The sequence below is a fragment of the Crinia signifera genome, chromosome 5 (genome assembly GCF_055691185.1).
Source record: "Crinia signifera chromosome 5, ASM5569118v1, whole genome shotgun sequence".
In the NCBI taxonomy this organism is placed as follows: domain Eukaryota; kingdom Metazoa; phylum Chordata; class Amphibia; order Anura; family Myobatrachidae; genus Crinia; species Crinia signifera.
This window is the reverse complement of record NC_139221.1, coordinates 184323738-184347916: the sequence shown is the minus strand read 5'-3', so window position 1 is coordinate 184347916 and position 24179 is coordinate 184323738. Positions and strand designations below refer to the sequence as shown.

The 24179-nt window shown below is 47.3% G+C and overlaps 1 long non-coding RNA gene across 1 annotated transcript; it reads left to right on the top strand.

Moving 5' to 3' along the window:
- Positions 1-19741: 19741 nt before the first annotated feature.
- Positions 19742-20979, top strand: LOC146079610 (uncharacterized). The gene is made up of 2 exons (XR_014474644.1): positions 19742-19862; positions 20802-20979. It is a non-coding gene; the product is annotated as an uncharacterized LOC146079610 (long non-coding RNA).
- The last annotated feature ends 3200 nt before the right edge of the window (positions 20980-24179 follow it).

Genomic DNA, 24179 nt, shown 5'->3' with positions numbered 1-24179 from the left:
ACAGCTCCAAGCCTGGAGGCTGCCTGGGAAAGTATTTCGTTTTTCGGTTAAAGTTTGGAGGGGGATCCAGCAACTCATACAGGACCCTGGACAAACACATACAGTACGTGCATTTTTACCTTACAATACATTTTAGATACATTGTACATTTTATACATTGTTTCAAGCCTATGCCCCTGCACAGGCTTCATACCCCTGCAGCACTGCAGCATGGGACCTGTAGTCCCAGCTCAGTGCCTGCACATATAATTTACAGTATGTCTACAACCAGTGTGCTTTTATCTTGTGCCCAGTGCTCAGCACTGGGCTCTCTCTCAGTCCTGCAGCCCAGGAAAGGCATCCTGGCTGCAGGACTCCTTTCTGTGGATTGGGGAAGCGGGCAGAGTCTCTCCCACCCAGCGCCTGGGGCTTCTGCTGCACGGCCACTTCTCCTCGCCCCAGTCCGTCTGTTTCCCCCAATGAAGGGGCAAAACCTTCATCAGGGGAGTGTTCCTTCACCCCGGTGGGGTGCCAGTGGCACCATCTGTGCCAAAGCTGGTCTGCTGCATACACAATTGCCACCCAGTGTGTCCAAATTATGGCATACCCCACCTCCCACCATAGCAGTATTCTGCTCACACAAGCCACAGTGTACTCCTGCCCATATGGCTTCTCCTGGCTCAGTACTGCTCCCAGTCCGTGCAGTGACGCAACAGTCCGTACTACAATGTCCTGGTAATAAATATGCGTCATCAGCACTGGAGCTGGTACCGGAGCCTCCTTCAGCGACTGGAATGCCAACTCACAAGCAGGTGTACAGTCCACTGTCTTGGGGAGACCCTTACTAGTCACTACTGTAAGGGACATCACTACCAACTAGAGTCAGGGACAACTGGTCTGTAGGGCCTTACAGTTTCTAAGGTCAGTACTTGTCTGCGGGTTGGGGGCCGGGGACAGCCTCTGGTCGCCTCTACCTTCACTGTTCTGGGCCTACCCCTGTCTCCTCCCACACTATCCTCCAGGCACTGCACCTCTGTCACTTCTCTGGGGCACCCGTCTGCAACAACTGTCAGACCTGCCCTCCTGTCCTCCTCAAAGGACCTACATCTTGGGGAACCCACCCTGTCTGGTGTTTCCCCTTTTACCTTCTGGACTACCGTGGGCCTGAACCCTTCCTGCCCGGGCACACCCCCTACCCCCACCCCATCAAGGCTGCTGCGAGCTTGGCACCTTATGCCTGTCAGGGATGGGTCAGAGAGTGGAGCCTCCTTAACCCCCTTCCAGTGCCCCTCACTTTCTCCTAAAGGGGGACACTCTACAGGGGGATCTAGGTTGGGATTGCTAGGGTCATTCTGGTTTGGGTCAGTCATGTAAAGGTCAGTGTGGTCACTCATACTCACCGCCGGAGTTGGCAAACCACTAGGAACAGGAGCATCGCTGGGCACCCCCACAGGATACAACAAGCTGGCACACACATCCTCTGTGTTGCTAGGGGATGTAGGCACACCAGAGGCAAAAGGCATGCTGGGGAGATGCGCTGATCTAGCCGTTGTAGTCTTTTCCTCTGGGCTGGTTGACTGTGCTGTGCTGGCAGTTGTCTGGCCGCTGTGGTCTTTTCCTCTGGGCTGGGCTGTGCTGGTGTCGATGGTAAGGACGGTATTCTGGCAGCTTGACTCCAGGCAATGGCGTTAGAAGACGTGGCAATGATTCCACCACCAAGATCATTCCCCAGGACTACATCTGTTGGGAGGCCATCCATGACGGCAACATCTCGCAACTCTGGTCCAGCCCCCCAATCCAGGTATACTCTGGCCATGGGTACCTCTCGCTCCGCTCCATCTGCCATTGTAACTTTGGCAGTGCGACCCTGCAAGATTGCAGCAGGATCAATCAGTCTGGGGCTCACCATAGTGATTGAGGCCCCAGATTCTCTCAGGCCTTCCCCCTGCAGGGGCCCCACTTGGACCGCCTTAGGTGCCGCCACATATTCTGTAGAGGCCGCATGGCCATGCAGGTGACTCTATCAGCAGAGTCTCCTGCTTCTCACCACACTCCATCGGACTGACTGGAGGGGGTACAGTCTCTGTAGGCTCATCTCCACGGGTCAAGCAAGCAAGCCAGGCTCCAGCATTCGGATTGGTAGCGCAAATCTGGGGTGCCGACAGGGTGGGACAGTTTATCCTCAGATGTCCGATTTTCCCACAGCTGTAGCACTTCTTGACCAGGTGGGGCTCCGATGATCCCTGATTGCTCTCAGGGACGCTGCGGGCGGTTGCTGGCCAAGAGCACCTGGGTTGGAAGATGCTTGCTTTGGGGGGCGATGAGCGGAAGAGGGGTGTCCCCCTGGTGGTAAAGTCCTTTGTAGTGGGCTGCTACTTGGGCGTTTCAGCCCCTGTGACCGAATTGCCACATACTTGCCCGCTAGCTGGGAAGCCATGTTTACACTGGGTGGCTCCCGATCTAGCACCCACTCCTTCACTTCCTGGGCACACCTGCGGTAGAACTGCTCCCTGCAGATCACATCAATCAGGGTGTCCCAGGTTGTGGCCTTTGATTCCTGTACCCACTTCACCAAGTACTGCCGCAGCTGGGTGGCAAACTGCTAGTAGGTGCTGCCAGGATTCTTTGGCAAGTCCCAAAACTTTTTCCTGTAGGACTCAGGAGTTACAAAAAACCATTGGAGGAGGGCCTTGGCGACAACATCATAGTCCCCCCAGTCCTCATTAGGCACTCCTCGATAGGCCTCCAAGGCCTCTCCATGCAGGGTAAGCACAAGGTGTCTTACCCACTCCTGTTTGGGCAAATCATGTAGTTTACAAGTCCTCTCAAAACATTGCAAATGTCCATCAATGTCCCCATCGCTGTCGGCAAACTTGGCAAACTGAATCCGTCCCGCTCTGGGGGTAGCAGCTGACAACGGTCCTCGGGGTACCACGGCCTGTGGTGTCTGCTCATCGCGCCACATCCGAATGATGATCAAGCACTCTTGTTCCGTTGCCCTTTCCCCTAATTCCGCTAGCCGATCCGCTAGGCTATCCGCGCCGTCCACCCAGGGACGCGGGATCCTGGCCCTGCTAGGGAATGCTGGGAAACGTGGCTGCTGCTAGAGAGGGCGGGGCTTGTGAGTCTCACTGGGTCCAGATGAAGGTCCTCTGTGTGGCTGTCCTCCTGGACACGGTCACCATCAGCGTGCTGCACCTCCTCCCGGCTCGACTCCTCCAAGCGCTTGAGCGCCGCCCTCATTTCGTTTACAGTTGCTTTGGAAGGGATCTCCACACGGTTCCTCCGACACATGATCTCGAGGTCATCCTTCAACATTCCATTGAAGTCCGCCATCTTGCGTGTTCTCCTGGCTGCAGTTACTCCTCCCTGAGTAACTCGGCTTCTCCAATCGGGTGACTGGGGTTAACCCTTTCAGTACCGCGGCTGCCATTGTCTGTGTGCCGGGGCCTCCGACCACACTAGGCTCTTAATTTAGCAATGAAAATAAAAAATAAATGTGATTAAAATAGTATAATAAATTGCACTTGTTCTTAAAAAAAGGCCAGTGGCAGATCCAGGAGAAAATGACAGGGGGGGCACCAAGATAGGGGAGGGGGGTGTTAGTAGTGACAATGTGCCTGCTCAGAGAGCAGAGAGGGAGAGGAGAAGAGCAGAGAGAGGGTGGGAATGGGATTAAAAATAGACCCTGGCACTGAAAGTACAAAGGCCCACCTTGGCGTCAATAGTGAAGGATGTAGTTGTGCGCGCACCGAAGGCGCCCGCAGTTGGAAAAAGGGGGTGTGGTCACTCAAAAGGGGGTGTGGTCTTGAGTGTAGTGTATTACCCGATATACCACTTCTACACATTATGCAACAAAATAGTACACCCCATTTTACGCGCCCCTTACACATGATGCAACAAAGCTTGAGCAAAAATTCACACAATACCACATGGATTGAGACAAAATTCACATAATGCTACATAGATTACGCGAATATTCACAACATGCTCCATAAATAAGGACATTGCGTCAAAAATGTGCACCATTAAACATTAAGCCACACAGGGGCAAACACAGGATTTTCAGAAGGGGGTTTCCAGAGGGGCGGAGCAAAGCACGGAGATAAACACTTAGGTGACCCAGTATATGCCGGGTCAGTCAAAGTATTATAGATAGACCAAATGTATATAAATAATAATAATAATAAATAATAAAAAAGGTACTTGTTTCACGTTGACGTTTTGTGGACCGCATCCACTTCCTCAGGACTATCCTGACATTGACTTAACCTTTTGAATTAAATGTGAGTGAAGTTTTTCACGTTTTTTCACTGTCATCTAAAAGTCTCCTGAGTGCCTTCTTTCTGTGGGATTGTGCATTTGAGGGGTTATTAGGGTTACCACCTAGTCCCTTTAATTCCGGACACATGTTAATTACACAGGTTCTGTGGCAGTTTAAAATCAGGTGAAGTGGAGTCTTGAAGTCAGCCAGCCACAGAACCTGTGTAATTAATATGTGTCCGGAATTAAAGGGACTAGGTGGTAACCCTAGGGGTTATTACCCTTGCGAATGGCACCAGAAGCAAGGAGAATGGTTCAGATACTGAGTGCCGGGGAATAGATGGATGGATATATATATATATATATATATATATATATATGTAGAAAAGAGAAGAATGAAGCGCACCAATCAGCAATAAATGTAACAAATTTTACTTATATAACTGCTGACATACATAGGGTTAAAAGTAGAAAGCTTGCCGTGTGGACAGGGCTATGCAGCCGGACCAAGCGTCGATGGAGAACCGTGAGCAGTGATCAGTTGCAGACGGGGCGCATCAGGACCAGAGCAAACAGCCGGGAGCTTCCACAGGTACAGCACGGACCAGACCAGGATGTCACCACGTCGGAAACAGGTCTGGTCCGTGCTGTACCTGTGGAAGCTCCCGGCTGTTTGCTCTGGTCCTGATGCGCCCCGTCTGCAACTGATCACTGCTCACGGTTCTCCATCGACGCTTGGTCCGGCTGCATAGCCCTGTCCACACGGCAAGCTTTCTACTTTTAACCCTATGTATGTCAGCAGTTATAGAAGTAAAATTTGTTACATTTATTGCTGATTGGTGCGCTTCATTCTTCTCTTTTCTACAAGCATACCCCATTTTGGATTCGTGGTTGGACCATTCCTGATATAAGACTGATGGACTTTTTGCGCTGAGTATTTTCTCTCCCATATATATATATATATATATATATATATATATATATATATATATATATATATATATACACACTTAACATCGGCACTCACCTTTCCTAGTTTTGGGGTGCCCTATGGCTTGTGACCACATTGTTTAAACAGACATTGGATGGGCTCTGCACACACTAAATTAACTGATAATAAATAGTGGAGATTTGGTTCATGAATTGATCAATGCATTTAAGCCTGCAGCCCCCGTCAAGGGACCCCACTGTTCTGCAGGTCCTACCACTATCGCTGAAAATGGCTGCAATACACATAGCTATCACATCAATGTTTGATACCAGGCATGCTATCAGGTCTGAAGCTCACAGCAGACTTTGCTTTTATAGGTGAGCAGCTACCAACACACCTGTCACTAATCATCTAGGGAAATGGCTAACATAAGCTATGGAATCTTAGTTAAAAACAGGGTGCATGAGAGAATGTGACCACAATAAGACTAATTAAAAAATTAATCTAATAAACAATATATACACTTAACATCGGCACTCACCTTTCCTAGTTTTGGTGTGCCCTATGGCTTGTGACCACATTGTTTAAACAGACATTGGATGGGCTCTGCACACACTAAATTAACTGATAATAAATAGTGGAGATTTGGTTCATGAATTGATCAATGCATTTAAGCCTGCAGCCCCCGTCAAGGGACCCCACTGTTCTGCAGGTCCTACCACTATCGCTGAAAATGGCTGCAATACACATAGCTATCACATCAATGTTTGATACCAGGCATGCTATCAGGTCTGAAGCTCACAGCAGACTTTGCTTTTATAGGTGAGCAGCTACCAACACACCTGTCACTAATCATCTAGGGAAATGGCTAACATAAGCTATGGAATCTTAGTTAAAAACAGGGTGCATGAGAGAATGTGACCACAATAAGACTAATTAAAAAATTAATCTAATAAACAATATATACACTTAACATCGGCACTCACCTTTCCTAGTTTTGGGGTGCCCTTTGGCTTGTGACCACATTGTTTAAACAGACATTGGATGGGCTCTGCACACACTAAATTAACTGATAATAAATAGTGGAGATTTGGTTCATGAATTGATCAATGCATTTAAGCCTGCAGCCCCCGTCAAGGGACCCCACTGTTCTGCAGGTCCTACCACTATCGCTGAAAATGGCTGCAATACACATAGCTATCACATCATTGTTTGATACCAGGCATGCTATCAGGTCTGAAGCTCACAGCAAGTGTATATATTGTTTATTAGATTAATTTTTTAATTAGTCTTATTGTGGTCACATTCTCTCATGCACCCTGTTTTTAACTAAGATTCCATAGCTTATGTTAGCCATTTCCCTAGATGATTAGTGACAGGTGTGTTGGTAGCTGCTCACCTATAAAAGCAAAGTCTGCTGTGAGCTTCAGACCTGATAGCATGCCTGGTATCAAACATTGATGTGATAGCTATGTGTATTGCAGCCATTTTCAGCGATAGTGGTAGGACCTGCAGAACAGTGGGGTCCCTTGACGGGGGCTGCAGGCTTAAATGCATTGATCAATTCATGAACCAAATCTCCACTATTTATTATCAGTTAATTTAGTGTATGCAGAGCCCATCCAATGTCTGTTTAAACAATGTGGTCACAAGCCATAGGGCACCCCAAAACTAGAAAAGGTGAGTGCCGATGTTAAGTGTATATATTGTTTATTAGATTTATTTTTTAATTAGTCTTATTGTGGTCACATTCTCTCATGCACCCTGTTTTTAACTAAGATTCCATAGCTTATGTTAGCCATTTCCCTAGATGATTAGTGACAGGTGTGTTGGTAGCTGCTCACCTATAAAAGCAAAGTCTGCTGTGAGCTTCAGACCTGATAGCATGCCTGGCATCAAACATTGATGTGATAGCTATGTGTATTGCAGCCATTTTCAGCGATAGTGGTAGGACCTGCAGAACAGTGGGGTCCCTTGACGGGGGCTGCAAGCTTAAATGCATTGATCAATTCATGAACCAAATCTCCACTATTTATTATCAGTTAATTTAGTGTGTGCAGAGCCCATCCAATGTCTGTTTAAACAATGTGGTCACAAGCCATAGGGCACCCCAAAACTAGGAAAGGTGAGTGCCGATGTTAAGTGTATATATTGTTTATTAGATTAATTTTTTAATTAGTCTTATTGTGGTCACATTCTCTCATGCACCCTGTTTTTAACTAAGATTCCATAGCTTATGTTAGCCATTTCCCTAGATGATTAGTGACAGGTGTGTTGGTAGCTGCTCACCTATAAAAGCAAAGTCTGCTGTGAGCTTCAGACCTGATAGCATGCCTGGTATCAAACATTGATGTGATAGCTATGTGTATTGCAGCCATTTTCAGCGATAGTGGTAGGACCTGCAGAACAGTGGGGTCCCTTGACGGGGGCTGCAGGCTTAAATGCATTGATCAATTCATGAACCAAATCTCCACTATTTATTATCAGTTAATTTAGTGTGTGCAGAGCCCATCCAATGTCTATATATATATATATATATATATATATATATATATATATATATATATATATATATATATATATATATATATACATATACACACATTCTGTGAGAGTGCTGAATCTGCACTTACCCGCAGGCTGTGATGGCGTACTATATCTGTATTGCGCAAGGAACACGTCCATTAAGGCGTCAGCCTTAATGATCGTAATTTCATTGTTTTGTGGTGTTTGAGTGGAAGAGTTACAACAGGTTTCTGAAATGCCAGATCATGTGTATGAAGCCTTAATGGGACATGTGAAACCGTAAGGTTTTTTGTCAATGGTATTTCATAGCTTTTTTTCAATTTGTTTTTTTTTTTTAAATTCAGAAATCTAAAATTTCACTGTAAGAATAAACATTGGATTTATTTAAATGTTTAACGATAACACACCCCTGGCAACGAGCATTACCCCTGGCCACAAGAATTTCAAACCCCTGGCAATGAGAATTACAAACCCCTGGCAATGAGTATGACACCTGTACCAGTGCATGAAATCCCTGTCAACAGGCAAGACATCCAGCCCATGAAACCCCTGGCAATGACCATGACACCCAGCGTGCAGAAGCTTTACTGTAGGGCATAAACTCTCCTAAAATCTCTCCGTTTTGGATTCTCACACCCTATTGCATTCCCGCTGGGTGTTAAACTGACTATTCCATGTTGCAAATGCATTTGGTATATTTATTGATGGCTTGGATGTGAGAGAACTTCAAATTCTTAGGCTAATATACATTGGTTTGTGAAGTTAAAATGCCTTCAAAGATGAAATTTCATATGAGTTATAAACAGCAGTATATCCAATAAAAATGGTCAAAATCAAAATTTAAAATTTCTCTACGAGGAAAGTTTTTAAAATGTTGAAAAAATCTCTAACGTCATTCATACTGTTAAGAATTAATCAATAAAGTTTTATTTTGGGATCATGATGAGATGATCCTATATAATAAAAGGCCACATGCCATAATGCCCATTAAGTTATGCCACACACCGTGATGACCATTACACATTATAGCAAACACCGTACTGCCCATTACACATTATAGCAAACACCCTAATGCCCATTACACTTTATAGCAAACACCGTAATGCCCATTACACTTTATAGCAAACACCGTACTGCCCATTACACTTTATAGCAAACACCGTACTGCCCATTACACTTTATAGCAAACACCGTACTGCCCATTACACTTTATAGCAAACACGGTAATGCCCATTACACTTTATAGCAAACGCTGTACTGCCCATTACACTTTATAGCAAACGCCGTACTGCCCATTACACTTTATAGCAAACACCGTACTGCCCATTACATTTTATAGCAAACACGATAATGCCCATTACACTTTATAGCAAACTCCGTACTGCCCATTACACTTTATAACAAATGCCGTAATGCCCATTACACTTTATAGCAAACGCCGTAATGCCCATTACACTTTATGGCAAACACCATAATGCCTATTAGACTTTATGGCAAACACCGTACTGCCCATTACACTTTATGGCAAACACCGTACTGCCCATTACACTTTATGGCAAACACCATACTGCCCATTACACTTTATGGCAAACACCGTACTACCCATTACACTTTATAGCAAACACCGTACTGTCCATTACACTTTATAGCAAACGCCGTAATGCACATTACACTTTATGGTAAACACCATAATGCCCATTACACTTTATGGCCAACACTGTACTGCCCATTACACTTTATGGCAAACACCGTACTGCCCATTACACTTTATGGCAAACACCGTACTGCCCATTACACTTTATGGCAAACACCGTACTGCCCACTACACTTTATAGCAAACACTGTACTGTCCATTACACTTTATAGCAAACACCGTACTGCCCATTACACTTTATAGCAAACACCGTAATGCCCATTACACTTTATAGCAAATACCGTACTACCCATTACACTTTATAGCAAACACCGTAATGCCATTACACTTTATAGCAAACACCGTAATACCCATTACACTTTATAGAAAACACCGTACTGCCCATTACACTTTATAGCAAACACCGTACTGCCCATTACATATACCACACACTGTAATGGCTATTACATATTATGCCATATAAGTGCTGCCTACCTACTGTACATGTTAATTGCCAGGGCCTTCATGCTCAGTGCCACGGCCTTCATGCTCGGTGCCAGGGCCTGTTGCCAAGGTGGAGGGCAAATGCCCATTGCCAAGGGAGAGGGCACATGCCCGTTGCCAAGGGGAACGCAAATGCAGGCAGTCACAGGCTGGCAGCCGGAGCCGGGCAGAGGAGATTGCTTTGCAACCTGGACACTGGAGGTGACCGTCAGCGGGAGATCATGCCGCGAAACAAACAGCCAGCTAGAGATCGGTGGCGCCATGAGGATGAGGCGAGCAGGAGGCTGGAGCAGTTCTGCCTGCGGATATTTCTTCCGTTATATACACAAATACAGGCAGGTAGTATAGGGAGAATAATAATAATAAACAAGGAGGTAGTCTCTTATATTTATAAGGCAAACCCACCTCCCGGGAGGCTTTCTAGGAGTTAGGGTAGACAACCCTGGTTTAGTGTGAAAGGGTCTGACCCAGCTTTGTAATCTGAAAGCGGTACTAGGGACAATTTCTGAGTCATGAAAACTGCCATTACTTTTTGTAAACACCGATGTCCTGTCATCCTTGCAACACCTTTCACTCTGTGCCTCTCAGCCTAGACCACCCTTCACTTTTTGCCTCTCAGCCTGCTCCCCTATTCACTCTATGCTTCTCAGCCTGCACCACCCTTTGCTCTGTGCCTCTCAGCCTGCTCACCCTTCACTCTGTTCCTCTCAGCCTGCTCCACCCTTCATTCTGTGCCTCTCAGCCTGCTCCACATTGTCTTTCAGCCTGCTTCCCCGTTCACTCTATGCCTATCAGCCTACTCCACCCTTCACTCTTTGCCTCAGCCTGCTTCACCCTTCCCTCGGTGCCTCTGAGCCTGCTCCACCCTTCACTCTTTGCCTCTAAGCCTGCTCCACCCTTGACTCTTTGCCTCAGCCTGCTTCACCCTTCCCTCTGTGCCTCTCAGCCTGCTCCACCATTCACTCTGTGCCTCTCAGCCTGCTCCCCCCTTCATTCTGTGCCTCTCAGCCTGCTTCCCCGTTCACTCTATGCCGATCAGCCTACTCCACCCTTCAATCTTTGCCTCTCAGCCTGCTCCACCCTTCACTCTTTGCCTCTAAGCCTGCTCCACCCTTTACTCTTCCCTCTGTGCCTCTCAGCCTGCTCTGCAATTCACTCTTTTCCTCTAAGCCTGCTCCACCCTTTACTCTTTGCCTCAGCCTGCTTCACCCTTCCCTCTGTGCCTCTCAGCCTTCTCCACCCTTCCCTCTGTGCCTCTCAGTCTGCTCCACCCTTCATTCTGTGCCTCTCAGCCTGCTCCATCCTTCGCTCTATGCCTCTCAGCCTGCTCCATCCTTCACTCTGTGCCTCTCAGCCTGCAACACCTTTCACTCTTTGCCTCTCAGGGCCAGATGTATCAAGCTTCACAAAGTGATAAAATGGAGAGTGATAAACAACCAGCCAATCAGCTCCTACCTGTCATGTTACAGATTGGGTTTGAAAAATGACAGGTAGGAGTTGATTGGTTGCTGGTTTATCACTCTCCATTTTATCACATTTTGAAGCTTGATACATCTGACCCTCTGCCTGCTCCACTCTTTACTCTCCTTTGGCATTCACCTCCCTTGTCTCTTAGCCTCCCCCACCTGTATTACAGTTAGCTGGAAAAGACAGTAAGGACTGTTTCACATGCTCCGGGTACTGTGTACAGCACAGTTTTTATCCGTGCAGGGTTTCGCCAACGAAATCTTGACTACTGCCAGAAGCTGCAATCCCAACAGTATTTATACTGGTGATGGAATCCTGGCTGTCGGGATGGTGAATGTAAGGGTGGGATAGTTAGCCACTAGTGGGGAGGGTTACGCTGCAGGGAGAGGAAGGGATGACGGTGTTGATATTCTGTCTGTCATCATCCTCATGTATCCTGGGAGTGCGACTGACCATGATGTAATGTCGCCACATTCCCGGATCCTTGCATCTCTGACAAGGTGGGAGGAGGCAGGGAAGGCGGGTCAAAGTGTGCATTTGCCAGTACCCTCTTACTTGCACCAATGGGCTGATGGCTCTCTAAGGGCGTGTCAATGGGCTAATGGCTATCTAAGGGCGTGTCAATGGACTGATGGCTCTCTAAGGGCGTGTCAATGGGCTGATGGCTCTCTAAGAGTGTGTCAATGGGCTCTAGAATTAAGGGTGTGCCTGTGCTGCGCACATCTGACATACCCAGTGAGCACACCTATATTTATTCAACATCTCTACTGCCATTATTTGTTAAGGAGAATAACAAGAAAATATAAGTTTAAAGGTAAAATAAATAAAAGTTAGATGGACATTAAAGCACTTCTTAATAATCCTAGGTGCTCTCACAACAGTCATAAGCTATAGAAAGGATTCAGTATTGAATCCTGGCGGTCGGGATCCCGGCGTTCAGAATCCCGACGCCGGAATCCCGACAGCCGAAATGCAGACAAGGGGGGGACGTGGATCGCCCCCCCTTGCGGGCTCGCTGCGCTCGCCACGCTCGGCACACTAATTTATTCTCCCTCCAGTGGTGTCGTGGACACCCCAGGAGGGAGAATGTGTCGGCATTTCGGCGGTCGGGATTCCGGCGTCGGGATTCTGAACGCCGGGATCCCGACCGCCGGGATTTTAACTGCATCCCTATAGAAATAGTGGCTTACAACTTCCCCAGTGCAGGCAGCAGCACAGGGAAGTGTGCCCAGGCTCAGTGTGACACTACCACAACCACCCAGTGCCATGCAGACCCTGCCTATTACATACACAAGAATGCAGAGAAGAGGGCTTGCATGCACTTGGCACAGTAGCTGGCACTCACCCAGGTGCAGGTCAGGTCAAAGGAGTTCAGGTACTGGAGCATGGTGATTTGTGTGGTACTCTGCATCATGCAGCAATGAAGTACTTTATGACTGGAAGGCAATTTAGTGTAATAGACACATTACTTTAATCCATACTTGCCTACTTTTGAAAACTAGTTTCAGGGAGATTTTAGCTGCTAGTGGAATGCTCCACGCCGCTGAGAGGGTGTGTCATGCTCCGACCAGGGGGTGTGTCTAACTCCACCTATATTGTCATTAGGGGGTGTGTCCTACAGTAGCAGAAGAAAACTCTGGAACACTCTTGGGCCCTTATTCTGATTGACGCGTACTTTACCGCATACTTTCGGATCGCGTCTTTACGGCGTCTGCGCATGCGTGGAGAACGCAACGCGCATGTGCCACGCCTTGACTCCGTACCTGTTCGGGCAAATCCCGTACAAAACTGTTCACCGCAATCATTCGGGAAATATGGGCGTATTATGGGCGTCATGCGGAATGACACATGGGCGTAGTTTCAAAGTGGGCAAAACGGGGCGGAAACATGGGCGGACACGGGGGAGTACACTTATGTTGGGGGGCGTGCATTCGGATACCACTCCGAATGCACGCGAACAAAAAGGAAAGAAATGTGCGGTGTCCAAAAGGCCACTATTGCTTTGCGGACACCACTCGTTCCTGCGGGAGGCGAACGGACCGCCTAATGACTACAAGCATTAACACCTGAACCCAATAAAATCGACTCCTTTACTCATTAATCACTAATAGGACGCTTGTCAGTGCTTTAATTGAAACCATTGCTGCTTCAAGGAAACCTTACTCATCACCCACATATGCTGTACTTCTGACACACTTTAAACCTGCTAACAATGGACATGACTGAATATTAATACTAGCAATACACATGTGTATGCGACATGTACTAATTAAACCACACAATTGTTGTAAAGTAAAGCAATTTATTTATATAAATTTCACAGTCAATGCCACTGTGATGCAATGACAAAAAAATAAAAATACCAAAAAAAACAAACCATGGCAGGAATGTACCAAAATAAATTATAATACAAAACAAATATAATTGCACACAGATGGACTCCAGCACCTCCTATGTGCCACTGCACATGCAGCCAGTGGGAAATGAGGAGGCTGCTGGCCCTTCTACAGCAGGCCAACCTGCACCTGACCATTCTACAGCAGGGCAACCTACACCTGGCCCTTCTGCAGCAGGCCAACCTGCAGCTGGCTCATATGCACCATCAGCAGAATCATTTGGAACACAACCGGGGACTTAGCAACATCACATCAAGTGCAGCTGACAGTAATGGCAGGCAAAAGAGGGCAACAGGGGAACCAAAAAGGACATTGGAAGCAAGGGCTCATCTGGTTACCCTCAGCACGTGATTGGACACAAGAAGCTGACACACACAGTACAATGGAAGATTTGGGATGAGATAACGGTGGAGATTAATGCAGCCACAAGTTCATTTTCGACCACGTTTGGCCTTGGTAGGCTCCTTGGCCTGTGCAGCAGCTCTTCGGGCACGGCCAGATGCTGGGGCAGGTGGAGCAGATGCTGGTGAGGGGTTGGCTGGTCTACCCCTCCTGCCAGCAGGGAGTGTTGCTGGTGGTAATGCACCAGAAACGGATGACATTAGGACCCTGTTGCTGTTAACCAGCTCCACCATAAGCTCATTATGGTGGAGGAGGAGATCATTTTGGCGGGTGGCTTGCTCGGCCAGCACCTGAGCACTTGCAGCCATGGCCTGATGCGCCTCAGCCATGGCCTGCAGGCTCCCAGCGATGGCCTGCTGGGTGCTGACCAAGCTCGCCATGATCTCCTCGGTCCTATGCATCCGTTCTGATGCCAACTCTCCCTGCTGGTTTATGTCCCCAAGCATCTGGGCCAACCTGGCCAAATCGGCTTGGGCCGATGGCTGCTGCTGCACAGGCCTACCACTGGGGCCAGGTGGCACGGACTCCTCCACCTCCTGACCAGAGTCGTCACCAAGCAGTGGGGTGTCTGTGGAAAATGATAAACACAATTAGGACACATTCTAAGATAATTACTTGCACAAGCTTATGGCATGACCAATATTTACCTTCCAGAAAAGACGCAAACACTTCAGCTGGGGCCTCGCTATCCATCGTGCTCACCCCCCTGACCTCCTCAACTGATATACAGCTCTCGGCCATCAACTCCAGGGGGGTGAGCTCTAGCCCTGATGGCATGGGCCCGGCCCCAGATGTCTGGCTGTGTTCCCACCGCTTGGTCATCTTCCTCTTCAGGTTGGTTTTGAAGTCCTGCCACCTGCAATGTAAGTTGACATATTAATACATGTCACTCCAGATGTTTGCTGTTGCAGCCATTGCTCTGTGCTACATATTACGACATGTGCTTAATGTCCAAAAGATAACATTACATGCAACTATGATATCAACCGTTACAATACACATTCACAATCACCATACTCTAACTCTCAACTAAATAACATGGCAATAATGTCTGTGTATCGTAACAACCTCACGGGCCATTTGCAAAATCCATCTAAGCATGAATTCAATCATTACTTGTCTATTACTGGGCACATGTATCACAAAACAACTTGCCTCTTCTTCACATGGTCCGTCTCACGAACTTGTGGCGCTACTTCATTAATCTCTGCCGTTATCTGTTCCCAAATCTTCCATCTGCGTGTGTGTGTCAGCTTCTCCGATGGACACTCAATCCAATCACGTGCTCGGGGAACCAGTATGGCAAGCTCCTGTGCTTCATATGCCTTATTTCTTGTAGTTGGTTCCTCTGTTGCCCTCGCTCTCCCCTTGCCACGTCCATGGCCACGCCCCCTGGCACGTGTCGCTGCACTTGAAGTGCTGGCCATGGTACTATCTTGTGAAGTCCCCGGTTGTGTTCCAAAAGATTCTGCTGATGGTGCATATGAGCCAGCTGCAGGTTGCCCTGCTGCAGAAGGGCCAGGTGTAGGTTGCCCTGCTGTAGAATGGTCAGGTGCAGGTTGCCCTGCTGTAGAAGGGCCAGCAGCCTCCTCATTACCCACTGGCTGCATGTGCAGTGGCACATAGGTGGTGCTGGAGTCCATCTGGTGAAATAGTTGCTGCAGCTCTGGGTCCACCTCTGGTTGTGATCCAGACATGTTAGCAACAACATTGTCACCTTCTAATACACCTTTATATACTGTTTGTGTATCCTGTTTGGCGGACATCAGCGGCAGCTGCGTTCCGTGCACGAGCGTACGTCGCTGTTTTTTCGCGCCGCATACGGTGGCGGAAATTCCATTGTGTAAAACCTGGCGAAATTTCGACATGAAATACTGGTCACCAATTCTAACATTGCATAGAATCTTCTGCTACACCTGTGACTATCGCACAATACACATGCTATTTGCTAGCATGACATGACATTTGGTTCATGACTACTGTGGTATTGTGGCGTTTGATTGCAAGCTAAAAGTAGCCCAATCCCTTAGAAAATCCAGGCCACAAGTCATGCAATACTCATCACTACTGTTATAGACCACACATGTGACAGGCCTATAAATAGTGAATTGCTGCTAGAATCATTTGTCTCCAGATCTGGACTTGTCAGGGTCTAAGGTAAGCTCTTCCATGGTCCTTGTAGATATGTTATCCATTAACAATGTAAGTGTATGAATGTATGCACCATTGCCTCACTGACTACAGATTGTTGGGCCAGCAAAGTCTTTGTAGCATTATTGCAACATGTCACATGTTCACTATTTCACTCACAGGTCTGAAACCTGTGTGTGTTCATCTATTGCAGGACAACATGTCCCAGCAATAGCTGGAATGTCTCATAGTACATGATGTCGGCAACAAATGCAGACACCTTTGATACTCAAGTAGTGTTTAGTAGTTCGATGTTGTAAGCATCTGTGTGTTTAGGACGGTGTGTATTGAGTTCATATTATTGTTACATCATTATAGAGTCAAATGGATCTTCGGGATTTTACGGGGCGGCCATCTATTGTACGTATTGAAGCCTACAAATCTATTTGTAGTGGGATATGGCCATTATGTGCATAGGTGCATCAGTATTTATGTTCATTTCTTTATAGGTTGCTGAAGCAATGCTGCGGGACATGGAAAGGAGGCTAAGGGCACTTGCGGCTCTCCCCACTCGTCGCCCAAGGAGGCCAGGACGTGCTAGAATCTATCGCACACGGGTGACTCTGTTTGCTATGCCCGATGATGAGGTACTTACTAGGTACCGGTTACCGCCACATGTAATTCTGGATCTGCTCTCGTTAATTGAGAGTGATCTGGAACCTCTACACGGGATCACGACAGCAATTCCGCCTCACACACAGCTGCTGGCGGTGTTGCATTTCTGCGCCTCAGGATCATTCCAACAAGTAGTGGCAGTACTTGCTGGAATATCTCAGCCGGCCTTCTGCCGAATCCTGAGGCGTGTGACGTCGGCCATGTTCAGGCGCAAGGGGCACTTCATGGCCATGACATTTGCCACCGAGACCCTGCGCAGAAGCCAGCAGGCCTTCCATCAAATTGCTGGCTTCCCTAATGTGATAGGGGCTGTGGATGGCACCCATGTACCATTTGTGCCTCCATCTCGAAGTGAGAAGATATATAGGAACCGCAAATTGTTCCACTCACTGAACGTGATGGTGGTATGTGGCCCATCCATGGAGATTCTCGCCTTCAACTCGAAGTTTCCCGGAAGTGCCCATGACTCTCATGTCATCCGACAAACCGGGATATGGCAAAGACTACAAGAGCTGGAAGGCCGTGATGCGTGGGTTCTGGGTGACTCCGGTTACCCATGTACGCCCTGGCTACTTACGCCGTACAGCTACCCAGCACCGGGCCCACAGGAGGCATTCAATCGGGCGCATGTTGCCACCAGGCAAGTGGTGGAGCGCTCAATTGGCCTTTTAAAGGGTCGATTTAGAGTGCTCCACCGCACTGGTGGTGACTTACAGTATGCGCCTCAAATGGTGTCGAGGATCGTGGGCCTGTGTATATTTTTCCACAACATTGCTGTGCGGCGTGAGATACCCTTTGATGAGTGGGAGGTACCATCTGAGCCGCAAGATCCGCCCATGCGCCCATCCCGCGCCCCTGAATGCCGGAGGGGATACCAGCTGCGGGACTCTGTGGCGCAAAGATACTTCAGGTACATTTTATCTAGTTGACCAGAACACACCAATTGTTGTAAAAATCACCCCTTCAAATAAGTACAGTGTGGTAGTTGTCAGTGTTACAAAACGACAATTAGCCAGCCTGCCCTCCTAATGGCAAAGAAATAGTAGATATTTATCATATGTGCTTAGTTTTGGGGGAAGTACAATATAGGTGCTCATTATTATACCTTGTACAAGGGATCTTATGTGTTTGTTATATCTTCATTATTGTAGTTGATACTATCCCTGATGACTGGTGAGTACATTGATTTATTCTCTAATGTGTTGGGGATTTTTTCCTGTGTTGATGTATGATTTGTTTGCATATATATATATATATATATATATATATATATATATATATATATGATATTTGAATTTATTAACATGTTTAAACATTTCGAGGAGCAGGCAGGCAGGCACCCAGGCAGGCAGGCAGGCAGGCAGGCAGCCAGCCAGCCAGCCAGGCAGCCAGGCAGGCAGCGCTGGTGTATAATGCTGGACTCAGGATACCTGCAAGTATGTGTATGTGTCTTTTAAACATAAATGTACGCATACACATAGATGCATAGAGTAAGTAATGCTAAGTACAGCTATGCGTTGCTAAGCTATAGCACGCGTTGCTTGGCGGAGCGAGGCGTCATTGGATTTGCTAAGTGCATACACACTGTGTTTTATATATATCAGATTTGTTCATTAACATACATCAGCACTACTGTTTTGAAGGCATGCGAATTTGTCACCATTTGTGTTGGCGCAGAGACGCTGTTCATGTAAAGATGAACAATAAAGTTATTAACACAAATAACTGTGATAAACCAATGCCACCACCTGATTGGTTGATTGATGCCATTGTTAACATAGCGGAGACACGAAGGGCAGACCCGTTTTCTCCTGCGGAGCTGAGGGTTCTGGTCTCCGTCATGGAGACAAGGCTGGGCCGTGCGGGGCCCTTTATCAGCAATAGACATAAGCGCCGGGCCTATGCTGCGGCAGGCCGCAGGATTTACGCCCGCACTCGGGTGCGGAGGACCATCGGGCAGCTCGAGAGGCGGTGGTCGGACCTCCGCAGGCGCCAGCCCCAGCTGTTACAGCAAATTAGGGGCGAAATAGCTGAGTGTGAGTATTTTAGCTATGAAATTTCGCACTTACAACATAGCATATAGAAACAATAAAATGTGTCTCATGATAAGTGGGTGTCCATGGGTTTAAAAGTCCATAGACTGTTATGTGTGCTTCTTCCTGGTTAACATGCAGTCATGTGGCTTTTATATGTAATGACATAGCATTGATGATTCTGATGCATACAATGTGCCAGATCTAATATGTGTTACACATTGATAAATGCCAGGGTTGTAATGTTTGAACAAATTACTAACAATCACATAATAATTTAAATGTCACATTTTGGAGTCCATTAACAGTAAGGAGCTACTTTCCAGCATCGTTTGCCATCATTATCACCCTTCCATGTATGTCTTGTTATGGATTAATACATGTGCCCCAATGACCCGACATTGACCATGATTTTTTATTCTAACACACAGCACGAGCCCGAGCCCGACAGGCACGTGAAGAGGCCGAGGCAGCCCTGGCCGAGGAGGAGGGCCAAGAGCCTGAGGAGGAGGTGGCGGCAAGGGTGGAGGAGGAGCAAGTGGAGGAGGAGGAGGAAATGGTGGAGGAGCAAGTGGAGGAGATGGTGGAGGAGGTGGAGGAGATGGTGGAGGAGGTGGTGGAGGAGGAGGAGGTGCCTGAGGAGGTGGTGGTGGAGGAGGTGGAAGAGGAGTTGGTGGCAGAGGAGGAGGTGTTGGTGGCGGAGGAGGAGGTGGAGGAGGTGGTGGTGGTGGAGGAGGTGGTTGTGGCGGAGGAGGTGGACGAGGTGGTGGTGGTGGAGGAGGTGGTTGTGGCAGAGGAGGTGGACGAGGTGATGGTGGCGGAGGAGCTGGCGGAGGAGGGGGCTGAGGAGGCCACGGTTGCCCCAGAGGTGTCCGAATCCGAGGGGGAGGAGGCGTGTCAGGCCCCGGAGTCCCATCAGATCGGTATGTTTACATAATGCATCATTCATGAAGTAGTTGTACTGGTATTTGTTATGTAGCACTGGTGATTAAAACTTTTGGTACAATCCTATTAATACAGACCCCAAAGTGGGTAGCTACAGATACAGGTACGGGTTAGATGGGGTGTCCAAGGCATCCCTTTCATCCAGGACACCTCTGAATTACACAGGTTTGTGGGATGGCTTGGAGCTCCATTTTGACTGCCACATAACCGTTGTAGTTAAACAGGATCCTGGAGTAAAGGGATGAGTGGATCATTTGTGGATTAAATTCACCTGCTGCAAGCGTTGATTATGACCCATCAAATAGTGGAATCTATATTGTTGGTGAATGTTATTTATAAACTATAGGATGTATGCTATAAATGGAGTATGGCCCGGCCTACCTTGGAATGGAGTCACAAGTTGCCAGTGTCCCTGGAGCCTCCTCTACCTAAACACCCCCTGTAGTTCAGATTGTTTTTTTGCCCTCACAGAATTGTAGGTTGGTTTAGAGTGAATTATGATTTTGAGGATGTGTACTGTGCATTCCTGACATTTGCATAACTCCCATGCCACGAACCATCACTGAACTTAGACTGAGGAGATTGTGACAAGTTCTTATTGACGGAGGCCATGACATGCTTGTCATTGGTTAGTCATGGGTGGGTTGTGACTGAGAAGAAACACTATGACTGTTATGTCTTCTGCAGAGTAAAGGGTAGAGGGAAAAAAACACAGTATGTAGTAAATAAGTTTGTATGTATGTAGATATGTATGTGTCATATCTATTTATCTATGTGTGTCTCTATCTCTCTACATAGATATATATATATATATATATATATACACGTCACCTAGCATTTGTGCAATTTATGTCGCAGTATGTGAAATGTATGCATGAATATCATGACTAATTTTTGCCCCTTTGACATGCCCACAGATGACACCACACCGGCAGATGAGGGGGTTCGTGGGGCCCTCCTGCGGGCGGAGCACCATTTGCGGCTATTACTAGCCGATCTGCAGGACCTGCGAGATCTACTTATCTAATTTATTATTTTATATTTTTTTATTTAAATGTTAATTTTGGATTCTAATAAATGGTTTATGCAAGTTCACAGTTGTTGGTTTTATTTGCACATTAAACAGTATATGTGTAGATTGTTTATAATCTTTTACACAGGGTCTAATACAAACCATTGCACTTAAATTGCTGTAAGGGTTAATGTGTGCAATGCATGTGTTAGGCATGCTTGTAAGGATATATTGGCATCTAATTGATTCCAATTCCAAATAAGCAGTTTTTTATGAGGATAGGTAATTGAATAAGTGGGTCATGTGATGTATTGCAGAAGATACATAATAGTGGGTTGTTTGGCGTAAATACTCCGCTTACGGGCGGTAGCACCGCTTGGCTCCCGGTCGGATGCGGTATTCCCGAGCATACTCTGTAATACTCTGTAATACCGTGCAGAATCGGAGTGTTTCTCCCGCACACGCATGGTTTGTATGTCGTCCGTAAACACGCCCTGTTCTTAAAGAGTGAGTCCGTCCGAATGCGGAGGACACGTGGGCGTTTCTACGGACGATGGCCGCACGCGGCAGAACACCGTGGCGTGCGGACCGCTCCGTAAGAATGCGGGAATATCCGCACCGATCAGAATAAGGGCCTTGGCCTGATTCAGATGTCGATGCTGCATTATATGTTTTATAGAAAATATTTCTGCCTCTCTTGCTGCCTATCCTGAGACACAGGGCCTTATTCTAGTTCACTATTTCTGACAAAATCCTTCTTAGATGGACAAAACCATGTGCACTGCAGGTGGGGCAGATGTAACATGTGCAGAGAGAATTAGATTTGGGTGGGGTTTTTACTTCAAAGTAAGATCTATATTGCAGTGTGAAAATAAAGCAGCCAGTATTTACCCTGCACAAAAACAAAATAACTCCCCCAAATCTAATTCTCTCTGCACATTTTACATCTGCCCCACCTGCAGTGCACATGGTTTTGTCCATCTAAGAATGATTTTTTCAGAAAGAGTGAACTAGAATAAGGCCCAAAGAGAAGAAAAGAGAGACGAAAATAGAGACAGAGAATGCATGTGTAATGCTGTGTACACATGGAGCAATATATCCAGGGCCGGCGCTACCCACTCAGCAGTTCCTGCAAAGCAGGGAGGTGCCATGCTGAAAAGGCGCTGTCTCCCTCCCTGCTCTGCTAAAGCTGCCTCAACCCTCACTGTCACAGCCTCCTGCACGCCGCCAGCAGCTCCTGTCTGACAGCGGGCGGCAGTATGGAGAGGCTGAGCAGCTCCCTGCACCGCACACACACTATCCTCCTCCTGCGACCTGCCCCCTCTTCCTCACGGACTTTTAAGCTGAGGCATGTAGCGCTGTCTGCAAATGCCTGGCCGGACATGTCATGTCCGGATCCGCCCCCTACCCATTGCTCCCTGCACTTGTCAGCTGTCAATAAAATGACGAACAGGCAGCAGCGCCACCTCCCCTTCCTTCCCTCTTCTCAGTGTGCTGTGCCAGTGCCACTGCCAGTCCTCAACAGTCCACCCCCTCTATCTCCTCCCCTCTTCTTCCATCTCCTCCTTCTATCCCCTCAGTCATGAGAGGGGTGTAATGGCATCCTCAGCATCCTGCCTAGGCAGATAGAAGAGGAGGGACTGCACAAGAGTTAAACAGTAAAAGAACAATGAGTTTTTTTATTATACATGTTTATAGCTCATTTTTTAATAATTGTAGATTTTTTAATATTAATTTAGACACTTTTTTAAATAATGGGCTGGGTTATGTGCCTAAAGATGGCCATACACGCTGCAATCAGGCATCACATCGCACAGTTCAAAAAGTATGTGCTGCACATACTTTTTGTACTGCTTTCAGATCGCTTTGCACACACATTGCATGCATGCTGTGTGATGTGATCTAGCCCATAACGTATGCGATTCTCACAGCGTGTATGGGCACCTTTAGTGCCTGCAACATTTTGCGGACACAGCACTGAGATGGTGTATGCATACATGTACATGCACCCGAGATCCTCCATATGATCGCCTGTTGCATACACTCCAACAATCGGGCTGCAGATTGTTGCAATGGCAATGTGAAAGGGCGAAAAATTTATGGTTTGCAGGAGGTAGCCGGACACCCTAGCACTGGCCATGAATATATCGCTGAGCAATATATTGCTCAGTGTCCTGTTTTCAAGCAATATATTGCTCAGTGTTTCCTTTTCATCAGAGACCAGAGATGATCGCTGATGAGAAGGAGAAACTGCCTGGGGGAAACAGCTGACTGCCGGGGAAAGCGCTGGTCGCAGGAGAATGCTCCTGCGACCAGCAACCATTGCAGGGCTGGCCACGGGAGCATGCTCCCGGCAATTTATCGCCCATAGCACATGAAATAACTGGCAATATGGTCGCTCAGCAACCATATTGCCAGCGATACGTGCTAAATATCACCCTGTGTGTACACAGCTTAAGAGACAGAGGGGCGGAGTGTGCAAGACAGAGGTGGGAGAAAGAGTGGGAATGTGTGTGAGAGGGAGAGTGTATGAGAGGGAGAGTGTGAGGAATGAAAAGAGAAAGTTTGTGAGAGACACAGACAGGGAGAGAGTGTGAGAGAGAAAGGGCGACCATTTGCATGCGCCATCAGTGGCATCAGTGGTGTAAGGTCCTTTACCGGAGGCAAGATAAATGTTGGTCTACCACAGTCCCCTCACCAATATATACACAGTATCTATATACACACACATAGACACCTCTGTCACTCAATAAAAACACACACCTCTGTCCCACAGATGTGTCACAGCCCCCTCAAGAGGTGGCTTGCGGGTCATATGGCTACTGTGAGAGGTGGCTTGCGGGTTGTCTGGCTCCTGTTAGAGGTGGTATGTGGGTCAGCTGTTAAAAAATGTAAAACTAAAATAACCTAAACGACAGGGGGGCACATTCATTGGTGATCCCTCTAAATCCGCGACGGCCACTCAACACAAACACATACTCACTCAGACACATACACTCCTCTTTCAGTTAACATGCACACACACACACATCATTCTATCACTTAAAAACCCTCACACTCCTCACTTAAATACACCACATACCTGTTTCACTAAAAACACACATGCACAAACAACTTTCACTGCACACACACAGGGTAGTATTCAATGCGGCCACCAAGGGGGTTAAACAGCAAGGATCGCAGAAAACCCTCGCCAGCCACTTGCCCTATTCAACGTTCTGGGGGAAAACTCACCGTCCTTTGATTCCCCCAAACAGCGAGACCCACGGCTAATGCAGTGAAC